This window comes from Pogona vitticeps, chromosome 4, assembly GCF_051106095.1.
Source record: "Pogona vitticeps strain Pit_001003342236 chromosome 4, PviZW2.1, whole genome shotgun sequence".
NCBI classification, from domain to species: Eukaryota; Metazoa; Chordata; class Lepidosauria; order Squamata; family Agamidae; genus Pogona; species Pogona vitticeps.
The window spans coordinates 154,262,122-154,280,984 of record NC_135786.1 but is presented as its reverse complement, the minus strand read 5'-3'; positions in this window follow the sequence as shown (position 1 = coordinate 154,280,984).

The window sequence follows — 18,863 nt, the reverse complement described above, 5'->3', positions numbered from 1 at the left end:
CCATGCCTTTGTAATGCATGACACTCCTAGAGGTCCAGTTGTGGGTCCTTAGTGAATATAAAGTCATCCTGGAACACCTCACATTGGGACCTATTGCTGGCAGGAGCATCACTTGAACTAGATAAGTACTTATGGGGTTTCTACAGTAATAACAGGTACCTCTAAGATAGACATACCCTCCACCCCAGCAAAGGAGTATCCACATTTGTCCTAAGCTTTTCCCGCTAGTTCATCTGGAGGGTAGGATTGCTCTTACGTTTTCATAATATTTTCAATTCCTTTTCATAAAAATGTTATGCTATTTTATCTCTTTTGTGACAGCCATGCTGGATCTCAAAACAGAATAATTCATGCGTCAATGGAAACCATCCGCATTTATCTGATTTTTAAAAAACTTTTTGCTCTCTTTTTTTTTCCAGACGAATTTCATTCTTGTGGGTGAGAAATGTATGCATGGGAATGGCTTTATATAACCCATGAGGATTATAAAATCTATGATGTTGCTGCAAGTGAAGGTTCTAGGCCAGTGGTTCCCAATCTGGGTCCTCAAATGTTCTTTGACTTAAACACGCAGAAGCCTTTACTATTAGCTATGTTGGCCAGGATTTCTGGGAGTTCTAGTCCAAGAACATTTGGGGACCCAGAGTTGGGAAATGCTGCCTAAGCAACTGAAGGAAGTGGCTGAGTGGCAACTGAAGAAAAGAGAGTACAGAGGTCCTCCCACCTCAAAATTTCAAGAGGGGGCATCACCCTTGCTCTGATCAGGAGTTGTCTATGAAACATACAGGAAGTCAAATTAAACATACAGATTTTGTTCACGCTGAAGAGCATTGCATATGTGACTTTATTTCTTTACCCCATCAAATGAAACAAAAATAAAGTGAATGCAACTCCATTACAGTTGTAGCTGATCTTACAAATTCAATTTATAATTGCTTGCAAACATGACATTTGGGTATTGCTCACATATTTGGACTGCATACTTATATAGACATCTGGGAGTAAGCCTTGTTGGACTTAGTGGGTGTTTTGAGGGGAAAAAAACCCTCAGTTTTATACAAGTCAGATTGCACTTGTATAAAATTACAGTATTTCAGAATTTTCCCAGGCCATTTTGCTATCAAATGCAAAGGACAACCAAGGGTGCCCTTCTTCTGCCAACAGGTATAGAAGCAAACAGGACTGGCACCGAACTGTACTTCAAGACTGGCTACAGAGCGTTGTCTCCCACCACACCTGAGGACCACCATGCTTGTTTAGGACAAGATGCTCGGCCATCCAGCAAAGAGGAATGGTTAGGTTGGCCTCAGAAGAAATGGCTGAGGGGCTGCTCCTTCTTTACCCTTGCTACTGCCATGTAAAGTGGCTGCCTCACTCGGCTTAATGGCAGTTCCAGCCCTAAACTGCTGATAAATGTGTTAACTGTGTTCAGATCATTTCATGATAGGATGGATAGAATGTTGGGGAAAGACATGTTTCTAAACTGTCCTGTCACTGATGGTAAAGCAGGTGTCCAATCTTGCACAGATTCTTTATAATGGTTTATTTGCTACATTGCTTTTCTTTATATTAATGTAGGAGGAAAGATTAGATTTAGGGCTTATGGGAATCTTTTTAACCTTAAATCTAAGGTGACTGAAGAAATGGCTGGAGGATGGTTGGCTACAGATGACTATGTCCTAATACCTAATTCTGTGGAGGACATGAAAATAATAAATGGATCTCTTTTCAGGACCATGTACATGATTTGGGCTTATCATTAGTCTGAAAAGGACAGAAGTTTTATATCAATCTCCTCTGGGTAAGATTTATGTTCCACCAGAAATTACTATCACAGACCGCATTCTACAAGTGATGGATAAATTGACATACTTGGCAAGTACTCGGCCTCATGAATCAAACATTGATGATCAAAGTGCAACCTGAACAGCCAAAGCTATTCTGGCTTATGGGTGGTTTCTCAAGCGCCTTTGTAAGAAGTTAATGCTGGGCATTTAGTCCTGTATCAAAAAATTATTCTGCACCTTTCCTTATAAACCTTTCTCATTCAGTCTGATGGAAAATAAATAGCTATGAACTTATTTTCCTCAAAGCAAAACATTTCATTGGCATTTTTGTGTTTGGACTGTGTTTTTTTTTTTTTTTTGCAGTTACCTTCCTTATTTTATGGCTGGAAAGAGTCCTCTGTGTGTGTGTGTGTGTGTGTGTGTGTGTGAGAGAGAGAGAGAGAGAGAGAGAGAGAAGATCCTCTTTTTAATTGTGAATCACCACGCTGACTGCCTGCAGTTTTCCCAGCTTCCCACATTTCAATGAAAGCCCAGGGGAAGGGCTTTGGAGCTTTTTCAGCTCAAGAAGCACAGACAACTGGGGAGGCGGCAGGGCAATTCAGAGATATGTAACAGAAAAAAAGGAAGAGGGGAGTCACTGGAACATAACCACAGGTTTCATTTACAAGTCTGATAGTTTAGGCAGAAAACTTCAAAGATGTTGTGTGCCTAGAGATAAAATGTGTTATCAACTTGCTGATCTGGCATCTCATCCAATGTGGTCCTTATTTGCAGTGGCCATTCTATGTACCTTTTGCCCTATAGAACTTGGATTGGCCCCACCCCCTCTTTTGAGCTTCAGAGGAGCTTCACTTATGTTTTTCTCTTGTTTGTTGTTATTTTCAGAGTATATTTCTATAAAGTGATTGTAAGTTTAGTGAGCCCATCTTCCTTGTATTTTCAATCATATTTTTTACATGGTTTTAGAATTTTAATTGTATAATCATTCTTTTTCCCTCCCTTACAAGCATGCTGAGGATACATTTAAAGACTAAAAAGCCTGGTATAAATGTACAATGCAAAGATATTTTGGAAAGTTTAAAAACAAAGTGATTCTAATCTCTGTTCTTGGAGAATAGGTATAATTAGATATTTTCATTCTTTGTGTATCCAATATCTTTCTCAAAGAGGACTGCTATTCGCTGTGATGTTCCAATTCATCACATATACCTGTGTGTGCCTCGCAATAACTCTTATGATTAAGATGAACACATTGATTATGACATTAGAGAAAGCTTTGGCATAGTGAGTCCTGCAAAAGCTATTGCATTAGATTATTTTTGTAACACATTTTTGACCCAAGTTGAATATGATAACCTAGTATTGTGTTATGTAGAGGGCTTTAAACGTGAACCTGCCTGCTGGTAAAGCTGGATGCTCCACAGCTTTAGGACAATCTGGGGACACAATTACAGTACCAGCTATCAAATCGTTGTTGTATCAGGGGAACAACCATACAGTTGTAATCAAGCCCTCTAGCAAAGTTATTATTTAGGGTAGATCTTTGCCTCCAGACAGTTCATTAGATCTTGGAAGGGCACATACAGTGTCATCCTATCCCTTTGCTTTCAATTGTTAGAGAAAATGACTTTGTATAGAAGGCCCAATGATACTTTATGCTGCCCAGCTGCAAGATACCAAACTGTATCCTCAGATTCAGCAGCAAAAATAACAATTTACTAAATGATTATCTTTGTTAAAGAATTCTGAGAATTCGGTAGACCATTTTCTAAACATGCGTGTAGTTATAGGTGATGCACAAAGGGCAGCTTTAAAATTAGTAATCGTCTGTTAAACAGTACAGTGGTGCCTCGCATAACGTTTTTAATTGGTTCCAAAAAAAAAAACCTTATGCGAAAAAAACTTTATGCGAAACACCATTTCCCATAGAGATGCATTGGAAACCGGTTAATCTGTTCCAATAGGCACGGATTGCCGTCCTTAAGCGAAAAAACCCATAGGAAACATTGTTAAACGATACAATGTATCCTCCATTGGAATGTATTGTAGCTGACTCAATAGGTTTCAATGGCTTTGCGAAGTCAATTTTTGCAAAATTAAGTGTGTCATAAAAGGGTCAAAAATGGTTTTAAATGCTTGGATTAGCTTCTGCACCCTCTAAAACGGATGCAAAAGTTAATTTGGCTTTGATCTGACTTTTCGTTAATTAATGGTGAATTTTTTTCCCCCAACTTTTGACAGCTGTCAAAATCTGACAGCTCCATTATTTCCTATGGGGGAAGAAAAAATTCACAAAAAATTAATGAAGACTCAGCAACTGTTCTAAATTCTTGGGTTCGTTAGAGGACCCCCTAAGTTGTGTGCAAACCTGATTTGGCTTTGACCTGAACTTTCGTTAATTTTTTGTAAATTGTTTTCTCCCCCATAGGAAAGCATGGAGCTGTCAGATTTTGACAGGTCCATTGGTTCCTATGGGCCAAAAAACAAAAATTCACAAAAAATTAACGAAACGTCAGATCAAAGCCAAATCAGGTTTGCACATGACTTAAGGGGTCCTCTAATGAATCCAAGCATTTAGAACCGTTTTGGACCCTTCTAAGACACTTTTTAAATTGAAAACAAAAAAAAACGTTAAGCGAAGCAGGGGACCTAAAACCAAAAACGTTAAGCGAAGCATGGTCCCAAAAACGCTATGCGAAAATCGCCCATAGGGAAAAACGTTATACGAAGCACAATCTGCCTCTGAAAAAATAAACGTTAAGCGAAAAAAACGTTAAACGAAGCAAACGTTAAGCGAGGCACCACTGTACTTTCTTATGGAGCAATAAGGATTGGATTTTTGTTGTTGTTGTTGTTTAGTTGTTAAATCGTGTTCGACTCTTTGTGACCCCATGGACCAGAGCACGTCAGGCCCTCCTATCTTCCACTGCCCCCTGGAGTTGGGTCAAATTCATGTTGGTAGCTTCAGTGACACTGTTCAACCATCTTGTCCTCTGTTGTCCCCTTCTCCTCCTGCCTTCACACTTTCCCAACATCAGGGTCTTTTCCAGGGAGTCTTCTCTTCTCCTGAGATGGCCAAAGTATTGGATCCTCAGCTTCAGGATCTGTCCTTTTAGGATTTATTTTACAGAAATGCAAAACAAAGATGGTTCTGTAGGAAACCCTATCAATGGGTAGGTTTGCACCCAATCAACATCAAACCCTGCATTCTAACATTCCACACTCTAGGAATGGGCTTTGGGCAATTTAAGACTATAAGTTTTTAAAGGGGACAGCTGCTAATATTTGAAGTGTCCATTCCTCCAACAGAAAGGTAAGGTGTGTGTGTGCGCATGCGCGCACACATGCCTACACATGCACATGTGTTAGAGCAAAAAGCAGAGCTTGGAAAAAGTTACTTTTGGGACTAGAACTTCCATAATTTCCCAACTAGAATGGTTGGCTGTCATCCTGGCTGGGGGAGTCTAAAAGTTGATTTTCCAAGCTCTGGCAACCAACCCCCTGCCCCATGAACAATGCATTTTGACTAGCCTTGAGGGGCATGCTGCAAATTTTCTCCTCTCATACTACAGTAGTAATCATATAATGTTGCTCAAATAGGTTATTTCGAGAATATTTTCAAAGCACTTGGATTATGGGCTGCCTGTTGCAGTAAAATTGCCACTTGAAGCCACAGTCTTCCTTTTTGTTAAAGAAAAGTAACATATTTTAAAAATCAGCCTGCAAGCACTTCTCTGTATGTAAGCATAGACCACCCGGCTGACAGTCATAAGCCCCTTCTCTCCAAGTCTCATCCTACCTTTGAAGTGGAAGGAATATGCAGGCAAAATAGGAAGAAATTACCCACTCTTAATTTATAATTTTGTAAACATTCTTAATTATTCTTAATCAAAAGTAAATATTTTAATTGACCTCTAATTCAATCTCATCCCTTAATGCAAATATAAGTCTGTAATTTTCAGACCAAATAAGCTTCCTTAAAAAAAGCCTATATATACACCTGATTCACTTATACCATGTCACCCATTTATCCTGTTTCCACTGAGGATTATATTATGTGAGGAATTAATTCACTTTTGCATGTTTAATTTTAGGCAGTTTAAGATGAAGTGATGGCTTCCTTTGGTGATCCAGCCATGGCAGATCAAACAGAACATCAAGACTATCTATTCTGATTTGCATTATCTCATATACAAGGTTCACATAAGCTTCAGCATGTGGAAATCAATTAAAACAACTGAAAAGGTTGAAATTGTAATTGTTTTTGTTAAATTGGTCTAAGTTCTGTAATAAAAATATGTATGTGACTAAAGGGATGTTTTTGTGAAGGGAAGAGTAAACTACACCAGTACAACACAATGTGTCTGTTGCACAACATTAAATTAATTAATACATCTAGGATGTGGGGGGAACATCTTTATTTCTTTCTCCCCACTCTGGACATTCATGAGGAATAGGGAACTGGTTTTCTGTCAAGGACTGCATTTCACTAGGAGTTGTCTGTTGGAAGCTGCATAGGGGCTGCATGGTGCTGGTAGAACAAATGGGAAATGAAGGATAGGGGGCAGTTCCCAAAATTGGTGAAGTATGCAAAAACAATGGTTGTTCTGGGTTTTTCGGGCTCTTTGGCCATGTTCTGAAGGTTGTTCTTCCTGATGTTTCGCCAGTCTCTGTGGCCGGCATCTTCAGAGGACAGCAACTTGTAGTCTGGTGTAGTTGGCTTGGGAGTGCAGTATTTATGGCTGTGAGATAGGCTTTTGTCTTTTCCTGTAGATGGGTGATTAATGTGTATTGTTGTGGGTGTGTTGTATTATGCAAAAACACATAGCTCTTCCTGTGTGTCTACTCTCTATGTGCTACTCAGTCTCTCCCTCCTGTTCTTTCTCTGCTACACCTGTCTTCCCTTCACTCCATCCATTTAAGATCCACCACCCTGTTGAGCTTTCACCCTACTTGCTAGAAGTCTCAACTGATTGCTTTCAGAAGACCGCCTTGTTTCCCATCATTCTGTGTTCTCCTCACATTTTCCCACCATGACTTTCATCCTCTTTTTTTCTCTCCGGACTTCTCTCAGTCCATCCAAGTAGGCTATGACCTCCATGTCCCCCTCTATTTGGGGCTCCCACTCAGGCTCCCAGTGCCACCAGTCTCACAGTGACCAGCTAGGCAGGCTGCTATGCAGCTTCTCCAGAGATACTTATGCTTGAAGTTTAAACCCCCCCTCCCAGCCCTCATTCTGGCATCTGAAACTGCTCCCCTGCTTACCTTTACATCCACCAGTTCTGACATACCAAGTCCTGTGATGAGACTTAATGCACATATAATGAATAATATAGTAGATAGCAAAGGGGGGAAAAAGAATCCATAAGAAAAAATGAGAAAAGTGCCACAATGCCATGAAAAACATTCTTCCTGGCTTCCTAAAAGAGCAACCAGGAGGTGCTTGGAGTAACCCAGAAACTGATCCACAGTTTGGCAGGACAGTATATAGCCAATGGCTGAAATCCTTTTGCAAAACATGAACAAATCTGTAACGTCCAGTCCCTTCCTAACTGGCAAATAAAAAGTCCCTACAAAGTCAAGTGCACACACACCAAGACAGCATGTACACATGTCCCTGACAATCTTGGTGGGGATTCTTCATTTACTGTCTAGAAACAGACTGAAAGTTACAAATGTTGTTACAGTAAGTGACAGGATTTCAGCCATTCTCTTCTCTATGTCATGAAATGACCTGTGTGGGTAGGAAAACATGGCTTCAATACTGTACTAGGAGTCTGCGCCCATAAAAGGAGTGTATAGGTCACCTTCCCTGGTATACACTGGCAGTGTACAGACCAGCAAGCAGTCAGAGAAGGCAGCAAATACTTGTATATATACACTTAAACCATTAATTTGCATGCGTAATTACACTCTGCCCTGCTCACAAGTCCTGGCCCCTAGATCTTTAGTCTCAAATATTACCTTAGCTTTTCAATTATATAAGCCATTTCTTCCCATATTATAAATATGTTACTTCGTAAATATTTCTCCAGGTATCACTACATGTAATTTATTAATCAATGCAGTAAATCAATGTAATAATTACAGATTAAAAATTGAACTATCTCTTGTGCAAGTTTATCTGGACTGATGGCATGGTGACAAACAATCTCTTGATCTGGGGAATATATTTAAGATGATAATTCGAACAAGAAAGGATTTGTCATGGTATTTAAATGAGAGAAGCTGTTATTTTATTAATTATCTTAAAGATAAAACATGCGTGGAGGTACTATAATATTTATTTTAATCCACACATTAATCAATTGACTGAAGAACAGCTAGACAGTTAATCCTCTAAAAAATTAATTAGTTGGCTGTCGGCTTTAATTTTTAGGCTTCCTTAGTTCTTTTCAGTGTTAAAGCAGGCAGCAGATTTAGCATGAATCACTGCATCTGAGATGACACCCCTTTTAACTTGTGTTTTAATCAACTGATCAGCAGGCAGCACCGCACATTTTTAGATCCAGGCATCTCAGCTCACAGACTGGTTAAGCGGAGAACATAGGTGGAAGCTGGTGAGAATAAATCGAAGACTCGTACACCAACAAAGAAGTGGGCCATTTGGCTGCATGTTTTCAGTTTGTCTCAAATGGGAAAAAGAAAGAGACCTAAGAGGTAAATTTTTGAGAACCAGAACCTTTAAACAGGGACAATAATGCCCCTAATGGCTGCAATATAAACTTTTTATGGACAATACTTTTCCCGTGTAGATAAACTGTTTTATTACAACAAATGCCTCCCATAAATATAATGACAAACCAGCAGGAGTAATTGCATGCGTTCTGCCAGCACTCCCATATTAAGAGCTGTATTGCCCACTACTGAGAAATGTGTCCCTCTGCTGAAGCTCCAGCTAGCTAAGCTGCAAACTGGCCAGCCAAAATGTTCCATCTGTCATCAAACTTCAAATCTGTTGTATGCATATCCTCAACCACATCCCAGGAAGAATCCTGGCAAGCGTTCCCAGAATGCAAGCATATGCCAATTGTCTCCATATCAACTCAAGAGCTACACTGCAGCTGCCAACACAATGGTGTCGGTATATGTTTACAAATTAATTTACTTGAATATATTCCCAATATCCTTAATACGGGGGCGGGGGGGGATGTGCCTTCAGATAATCCAAAACAAAGTGTCTTTTACTGATGGGAGATTAAGCAAGAAAATCTGTGATAATGCTGTATTTTGGCATGGCGCTGGAATATTTATCCACATTCCCTGGGTACAAATTAATGCAGCAGAACAATTAGAGGAACTGAAGCAATAGCTCTTTTTATTAGTTGGTTCTTGGACAGTATCTATGGCCAGTTCCCCAGATGACATAGCTCAGCACAATTGAACTGTAGTTAACAGAATGATGTCAGTTTTATGCTTTCCTTTTTCCCTGGAAATGGAAAAAAAAACTTTTTTCATCCTTAATTTTCCCTTCCCTCCCTCCTCAAACTTTACATTTTTATTTCAAGCCCATCTTTCAGGATATAAATCCTTCCAAAACTGTAATAACTATAATGATTATTCTACCTTTTATGCATCAGTAATGCAAAAGAAATAGACGTGATTAAATATTTCCTATTCCTCAGTTAAATCATCAATCCGAATGGATACTTCAGCTAAGAAACCAGAAGAAGATTGATATCTAGAAAGGTGGATATGAAAGAACTAGAAAATGTCTTCAAGTATAAGGGAGTGTCACTGGAGTCCAAGGCCAAGGTAATCCATGATATGGTATTCCTGATTTTATCTAGATATGAAAGCTAGACAATAAAGAGAGTGAACATGAAAAAATGTTGACATTTCAGAGGTGGTGTTGGAAGAGAATTTCATGGATACCATGAGTTGCTTGAAAGACAGATAAGTGGGTTCTAGATCAAATCAAGCCTGAACTGTCACTAAAAGCTAACATGACTGGATTGAGGTTACCATACTTTGGGCACACCATTGGAAGACAAGGGGAAAAGACAATACATTTGGGAAAAGTTGAATAAAGGAAGCCATAGCCTTTAGTTTGCAAGACCTGAGCATGGCTGTTAATGGCAAGACTAGAGATGGGCACAAACTAAAAAACTAACCAGGAAGTTTAATAATAATTATTGGTTTGCTGGTTCAGGTTGGTTTGGGCTTGTCAAAACCAATGAACCTGAACCAAACTGAACAACCAACTTTTGAAAAATGATTTAACCAACTTCCTGACAGCCTGCTCCCATCAGCATATGCAGCAGTGTCATTGAAATCAATTTAAAATCATGTGGCAGTCAGGTGGTATTTGAATTGCTGTGTGTGTTCCCTGGGGGCAGTACTTAATCCAGTGTCTTTTCAAGTACTGTATCAATGTTAGAGACTACACTCACAATTGAAATTATGTTTATTTAAATTGCATTTCCAAGACACCTTTGTTTCCAAGCTCTATGCCATGCCCAAGAAATCGATAACTCGATATTTCACCTACTATATTACCATGTAGTAGATGATCATCCCCCTTTCTTTGGTTTCATATTTCACAATGACATAGCACTAAAATGATGCAGAACAGTAAGCGAGTGTGCAGGCAAGCCCACCCAACAGCCGATTGGCATGCTACCGGGGGAAGGAGGAACTGGTGCCAGCTGCTATAGAGAGGCAAGCAGGCAGGTGAGCCCACCAACCAGCTGATTGGTGAACTGTCAAAGAAAAAAGGAGGTGGGGCCAGCTGCTTCAGAGAGCAAGCAGGCAGACGGTTGAGCCCACTGAACAGCTTACTGTACGCCCTACAACCTGTAGAGGAGCTCCTGCCCTTCAGCAAGTGGTATGCTGGCTACACAGCCAGGTATGTAGACCTGGGTCCTGCTGCCACTTATGGAATGCTGGGCTAAGCTCTGTTTCAATTTTTTTTAAAAAAATCCTTGCTGATATAGCGCTCTGCAAATTAGTAAGATTTTTTTTAATTAAAAATTATTTCAAGTAATGTCACAACAGCAGGGTCAGGTGGTTGTGAGAGTCAGCCAGTGTGAGCGCTCATTAAAAATTATCACCAACAGAAGCATTCACATATGGTGAATTGATTTACATTAAATAGATTGATGTCCAAGTAAAAATACACAACCCTATGGTAGAAGAGTAAAAAAACAAATAATGACAGATAAAAAACACAATTCCCTGTCAAAATAGTCCATGCTTCCACATGTGCCATGTATTCACCTTTTTTAACATTGATTTAAAACACACTAAACCAAACATTTGCTGGATTATGGAGAAAGCCAGAGAGTTCCAGAAAAAACATCTACTTCTGCTTTATTGACTATGCAAAAGCCTTTGACTGTGTGGACCACAGCAAACTATGGCAAGTTCTTAAAGAAATGGGAGTGACTGACCACCTTATCTACCTCCGAGAAAAATCTCTGTGTGGGACTGGAAGCAACAGTTAGAACTGGATATGGAACTGATTGGTTCAAAATTTGGAAAGGAGTACAAAGAGGCTGTATATTGTCCCCCTGCTTATTAAACTTATATGCAGAATACATCATGCGGAAGGCTGGACTGGAGGAATCCCAAGCTGGAATTAAGATAGCTGGAAGAAATATCAACGGCCTCAGATATGCAGATGGTAATACCACTCTGATGGCAGAAAGTGAGGAGGAATTAAAGAACCTCTTAATGAGGGTGAAAGAGGAGAGTGCCAAAAAAGGTTTGATGATCAATATAAAAAAAACTAAGATCATGGCCACTGGTTCCATCACCTCCTGGCAAATAGAAGAGGCAGATTTGGAGGCAGTGACAGATTTTACTTTCTTGGGCTCCATGATCACTGCAGATGGTGACAGCAGCCACGAAATTAAAAAGATGCCTGCTTCTTGGGAGGAAAGTGATGACAAACCTAGACAGCATTTTAAAAAGCATAGACATCACCTTGCCAACAAAGGTCCGCGTAGTCAAAGCTCTGGTTTTTCCAGTAGTGATGTATGGAAGTGAGAGCTGGATCATAAAGAAGGCTGACCGCCAAAGAATTGATGCTTTTGAATTGCGGTGCTGGAGGAGGCTCTTGAGAGTCCCTTGGACTGCAAGGAGACCAAACCTATCCATTCTGAATGAAATCAACCCTGAGTGTTCACGGGAAGGACAGATCCTGAAGCTGAGGCTCCAATACTTTGGCCATCTCATGAGAAGAGAAGACTCCCTGGAAAAGACCCTGATGCTGGGAAAGAGTGAAGGCAAGAGGAGAAGGGGACGGCAGAGGATGAGATGGTTGGACAATGTCATTGAAGCTACCAACATGAATTTGACCCAACTGCGAGAGGCAGTGGAAGACAGGAGGGCCTGGCGTGTTCTGTTCCATGGGGTCCCCAAGAGTCAGACATAACTTAACGACTAAAAAACAACAAAATCCAATTTAAATATGATTTTTAAAAAACTAATGTAACACTCTGCTCTAAGGCTACAATCCTAGGTAAGCACAGCTGGAAGTTGAACCCTTCAAGTGAGCTTTCATTTATGAGTAGTGGAGATGGATAAAATTGGGCTCAAATGTTCTGCAACCAACCTTTTTACTGGTTCAACTGTTACTACTAAAGATGGGCACCCACTGCCTGTTCGGTGGCTTGTGCCAGTTCATTTATTGACTGAACAGGTGTTTGACTCTTCAGGGCCCTGTCTCCTCTTGCGGGCACCCAGAGGAATTTGGGCAGGGAACCCAGTCCACTGCCTCCGAGTGGATGCTCACTGGAGGAGTCAGGGCTTTGAAGCACTGAACACTTGTTTGGCTGATAACAAACTGCGTAACCAGTGGTCCACACCCATCTCTAGTTACCACACATATTGGATTACTTGCATACTTACAAGTTTAATGAAGATGTCTTCATTAGAGACTTGTGAGTACAAGCAATAGCAGGGAAAAGAGCTGCTCTTTATAGGAGCATCCTAGAGACAAACTAAGAGCAAAACAAATAAGATGCATCCGTTACAACTGGAGGTAACAGCTTGGTTACACTGAGGAAATCTAATTATTTAGTGGGCTATCACATGTCCAATGTCCACTCAAAATGGACTGTGAATGAAAACCCAATGTCACTGTCTCACTCGCTCCCATCATGTCTTTATATAAAGCAAAGGCAAGGCCGTCTGCCTTCCAGAGAGCAGGCAGCATGTATGAACGCTTTGTTGTCCCCCTGCCATCATTGCTTCTGCTTCAACTAGCCATTAATCTTGACTTTCCTTCCCTTGCCTTGCCTCCAATCAGCTGCCTGACAGATAATTATTAAATGAGAAACACAGACCAGGAAATGTGCTATTGTGGCAAGTCAGGCAAGCAATATTGTCAATTTTTTATGAATGAATAAAGCATACGTAGGTTAAGGAAACACTGATTGCCTATTAATCTCTGTATAAGAAAGCATAATGACATCACTCCCCTCATGTCCCCTTTTAGCCTCTGCTTTCTCATGAAGTCGCCATTTGTTCTACCAGAAGGACGATAATGGACCTCACACAATGAGTCTGACTTATCCTGTATCATTCTTCTGCTTTCATGTTTCTTTAAATCAATTTATGAGACAATAAATAGATGCACTTGTATGTGGAATGTCTATGGAAAATTACAGGTGTTTTAAATCAGGGGTCCCCAACCCCCAGTCTGCAACCCGGCACCGGTCCATGGCCAAGGCAGGGCTGGGCAGCGGTCACAGAAATCCTTTCACCCCTGTGAGCACACCCTGCGCATGGATGAAAGCATGCCACACACACACATGCGCGTGAGTGCAACACACCCATACATGAGCATGCCATGCCACCGCGTGCATGAGCGTGCCACAGCCAGCCACAAGCATGCCATGCCCAACCGTGAACATGCCACGCCCCTGCACGCACAGACCCCCCCAACTGGTCCTGGTTGGGAAAAGGTTGGGGACCACTGTATGACTGATTAGAGTTACATCTTCTGTGGCACAGTTATACCGAGTTTGGTTGTTGTGGGTTTTTCAGGCTGTTTGGCCGTGTTCTGGTGGTTTTTTCTTCCTAACGTTTCACCAGTCTCTGTGGGTAGCATCTTCAGAGGACAGGAGCTAGAATTCTGTCTGTGTTCTGCTGTAGTGTGTGGGATTGTTGATTATTTGTAGCTGTGGAATCAGGTTTTTCTTCTTTTCAGGAGACTGGGTATTTCCTGTGATCAGGGTGTTTGTATACCCAGTTTGTTGATTAGCCCAAAGCTGAATAACAAACTGCAGGCCTCTGGGATCTTTTCTTATTATGAGAATGTTATGACTCACCAAAATCATGCCCCAGGTGTTCAACAGCTGCCAGGACACAGTGCTGAGAAGCCAATGGGGGAGACCCCAAGGTTGGCAGGCCAGATTTCTGAGCCAACACCATAAATCTGAAGTTTCGTGCTTTGAGCAACTGTGGCACATCTTGGATCTGTCCCAGTGCTAAAAACTTTAGCACTAAGACAGGCTGCCTGCTTTCAGGACTTACAGTATTTGATCCCTATTAAAGTTTGATACCTTGCCTGTTTAAGAGTATTTGAAAAATTATGGGAGTGCAGAAAATTGCCCTAAAATTGCCTTAAAGTGAAAGTACTTTTAAACTTGCAACATGAAAAAAAATGTTTACTGTCAGTGTTCCAAAACAATGGACTGGCTCCAGTGGAGCGAGGTTATTGAAAATGTAGCAGTTCTTTGGCAACTGCCTCTTTGTTTTGCTTTTCAGTTTGTCACTAGATATATGAATATAGTAAACACATGGCAACAGAGATTAATATTGTTTTGAAAAGGGACGTTACATTTGTATGTTATCCTGTAGCACCATCTGTTGAAATAAATATAAATTGCTTCATCTGGCAGTAGACAGTTGGTAGACTGGGTGGCAACTGCTCTTAGAGTCCACCGTTAGGATGATTATCAAGTCCTACAGCTCATATGACTCACAGCTGTTTGCTCCCATAGTATTCTACTATGTAAATTACACACTGTTATTAAGGCATGATCCAAATAGGAATACAGAGCATGAGGTAGAGATGCAGTACCCTCATTAGGAAGTCAGGGAAAGAGACTTTGCTGGTTGGGTGAGGAAAAATGCTTTTGCCATATTTAATGAAATATATTTTGCTTACATTCACAACTTTCATAACATCATATCTATAGTATAAGTGACTTATCTGAGAAATTGTATTTTTAAAACTTTTTAAACATAAAGAGCATCGTTTAGAATACATTAACTCATTGTACCCTACATAGGTTTTTCAGGTTATACTGATGGAAGTTATGTTTTATATACATATATTCATGTATATATGTATATAAAATTAAGTTTGTTGAATCATAGTAAAAGACAGGACCTTTTTATATGAATTTTTGCATTTTGGAACATACACTCATATACTTTTTATACACCCATGTAATTTTTATATGTGTCTGCTCACTTCCTGAATAAATATTAGAAAAAGGAAGAAATCTTTCTGGAGGTTCAATTTATTGAATCACAAGAAGTCAAGAAGAAATTCAGAAAAAAAGATTAATGTTAAAAGTGTACAAGATCTTCTGGACTGCAGTAAAAATCTCTTTTAAGAGACACTTCCAGTTGTGCAAAGGACAAGTCTATAATTCTCTAAGAAGAGATCTACCATTAAGAATAGGACTGTCGTAGACATATTTGACAATCTCAGTGTGCTAACACCAGCAGCCTACTGGCAAAAACTCCTTAAAAAGTAACACAGTGGAAGGTTAGATGTGAGGGAACTGTCACTTTAAGGCTTCCTACTTTACAGGAAGGTGGAGCTGGAAGGTAATCATCCTGAGCAAGCAGTATAAAATGGCTCAATGCAGGTCCAGTCATTTTTGGCACTGCATACTGGAAGCCATCTTAGATATTGCACCTTTTGGCTATCCTGTGGTCCCTGCTTCATGGGTTCTCCAGATCTACCCTGAACAGGACATTTTACATAGTTGTCACAATTATGAAAATAATCACAGTGGCCAGATTCCTATTGCTTATATAGACAGGTGCAAGTGCAGTGACATTGATATAACGGTAGCTGGCACACAGGGAAGAAAACAAGTAGCAACTCCTTAACTACCAGCAATTTGCCACTGCCATTGACATCACTGCACTTGCACTGGCATATATATGCCGTGGGATTCTGGCCAACACCTCTGGCCAGTAAAACAGACCCACTGGCAAGAGTTAAACCTGCCTAAAACATATCAGCTAGAGAAAAGAAAAATGGATTTGCCTAGAATCAGGGGGATCAGTTATTTTTTAAATTAATTTTTAAAGTTTAATCATGATTTAAATCAAATCCACCCTGCTCAGAATTTGAAAGGAAATAGTGTTGGCGTTCAAGGGGAACCTTTACCTTTACCTTTAGATGAGCTTTCATGAAGAGGGCTTTGCATAAGTAGGAAGCTACAACCAAAAAGCTTTATTTCTGCTTGCCACCCAGTTGGTCCTTGATAAGGAGAAGAAGGCCATCCATTGAAGACCTGAGAATGCAGAGAGGTTCATATGGAGAAGGGAGTGGAAACTTTCTGCTATGCTATACTTTGCCCTTACTGTATATTATGGCTATCTCTGTTTGCTAGCTGCTCTAAGTTAATTTATAAGGTAAAGCAGAATCCATTAAAAAGTAGAATAAATGCAAACAAACATTTCAACTTGTTCAAATGGCCCTGAACATAACTGCAGTCTCTCAGCGTTCATTTCCCATCAGAATTATTGGAATAATAACCATTTATCTCACAGTGTTTTGCTAAGAAACAAAATTGCATCTCAAATGTGAAAGCAGCAATCAGAAAATTTTAATTGGCTTTGCCTTAGCACCACTATGTAATTGTGGAGAGAGACAGGGCAAGTTTTACCAGGATTTTCATTCATTAAAATCCAAACTTTATTTATTTATTTATTTATTTATTTATTTATTTATTTATTTATTTGTTTGTTTGTTTGTTTATTTATTTATTTATTTATTTATTTATTTATTTATTTATTTATTTATTTATTTATTTATTTAACTTATATGCCGCCCACTCTACCCAAAGGTCTCTGGGTGGCTTACAACAATTAAAATACTATTAAAATACAATAAAGATAAAACAATTAAAATAGATACTCTAAAAATTGCCATCAGGACCCAGAGTTGATATTATTTCAATTAAAAGCCTTCTGGAACAGGAAGGTTTTGACCTGGCGCCGAAATGTCATCAGCATCGGCAGCAGATGAATCTCAGTTGGGAGGGCATTCCATAGTCTGGGGGCAGCTGCTGAAAAGGCCCTTTATCTATAAGCTTATCCCTCTTGCCTCCTTGAGGAACAACTCTTTCAAAAGGGCCCCCTGGCTAGATCTTAACTGACAGGTAGGTTCATATGGAAGGAGGTAGTCCTTCAGGTATCCAGGGCCCAAGCCATTTAAGGCTTCATATGTCAAAACAAGCACTTTGAATTGGGCCCGGGCAGCAACTGGTAACCAATGTAATTTAATCAGAATCAGGTTGATGTGTTCCCTAGTGGCCCCACCACTCACTAGCTCGATTTTGGACCAGTTGCAGTCACCGGACTGTCTTCAAAGGTAGCCCCACGTAGATCACATTGCAATAATCTATATGAGATGTTACCAGTGCGTGTGTAACTGTCATGAGACTCTTGTCCAGGTAGGGCCATAGCTGGTACAATTATACAATAACCCTCATCCAGTCCATTATCAGGACAAGTTCAGCACAGAAACCACCTCACCTGGATTGGTGGAAAACAAGAGGAAGAGTTTAGTGTTCTCAGCATATTGCTGACTCCTCAGCCCAAACCTCCTGATGACCTCTCCCAGCAGTTTCATGTAGATGTTAAACAACATGGGGGACAGTATTGAGCCCTGAGGAACTCCATGACATAAACGCTGTGGGACAGAGCAGCTGTCCCCCAGCACCACCCTCTGGACATGGTCAGACAGGACGGAGCGGAACCACCGTAAAGCAGTGCCCCCAACTCCCTACCCAGCCAGCCTATTCAGAAGGACACCATGGTCGATGGTGTCGAAAGCCACTGAGAGGTCCAGGAGTATCAACAGGGTCACACTCCCCCTGTCTCTCTCCTGGCAAAGGTCATCGTACAGGGCAGCCAAGGCAGTCTCCTTACCAAAACCTGAAACCCGATTGAAATGGATCAAAAAAATCCATTTCATCCAGCAGCGCCTGGAGTTCCCCGGCCACAACCTGCTCCAAAACTTTGCCCAAATAAGGGAGGTTCGCCACTGGTTGGTAGCCCCATGGTTGTCATGGCAGCCATGAAGTCCTGAGCCACCCCAGTCAAGGTAGCCTCAGCATGGATCTTGAGGTCCTCCAGCACCAACAGCCTGGCAGTCCTCAACACCAGGTCCAAGACTACCTCTGTCAGCTCAGGCACGGAGACTGTTGGTACACAGCAGGGTGGGCGGTACACCAACAGAATCCCCAATCTGTCTCGTAAGCCCAACACACAATACAAGCCCTCAAGACCTCCTCTTAAAGGGATAGGAAGCCTGGTCAAGGAGATAGAACTCCTATAGACTATAGCCACTCCCCCTCCCCGACCCTCCGAGTGACATTGGTGCTGGACCAAGTACCCAGGCAGACACAGCTGGGAGAGGGGGACACCACCCTCCTCTCCCTCCCAGGTCTCAGTAATGCACGCCAGGTCAGCACCCTCATCCAGAATTACATCATGGATGAGGGCAGTCTTATTTTGTACTGACCTGGCATTCATCAACAGTACCATGTGACTTGAGGGTTTGCTGATATGGTTACCTGATACCATTTGGTTGGGGGTAGGACTAGAAGAGGGGATAGATGTAAGATGTCTAACCTCTCTTCTCCTACGTGGACATGTTCTACCCCCACTACCATTCCTTCCCCTACCCAGCACCACCTCAATGGCTGCACCCTCCAACTCCCTCCCCCCTTCCTGTCCCCTCAGATCCATCTATGCAACCTGATGACAATTAATAATAACAATTTAAACAACAACACACCCTTCTAAAGCCCCTTCTCCCCTCCTACCCAAGTGGCTGATGTTGAGGATGAGGTGGGGCAGCCAGAAGCAGCA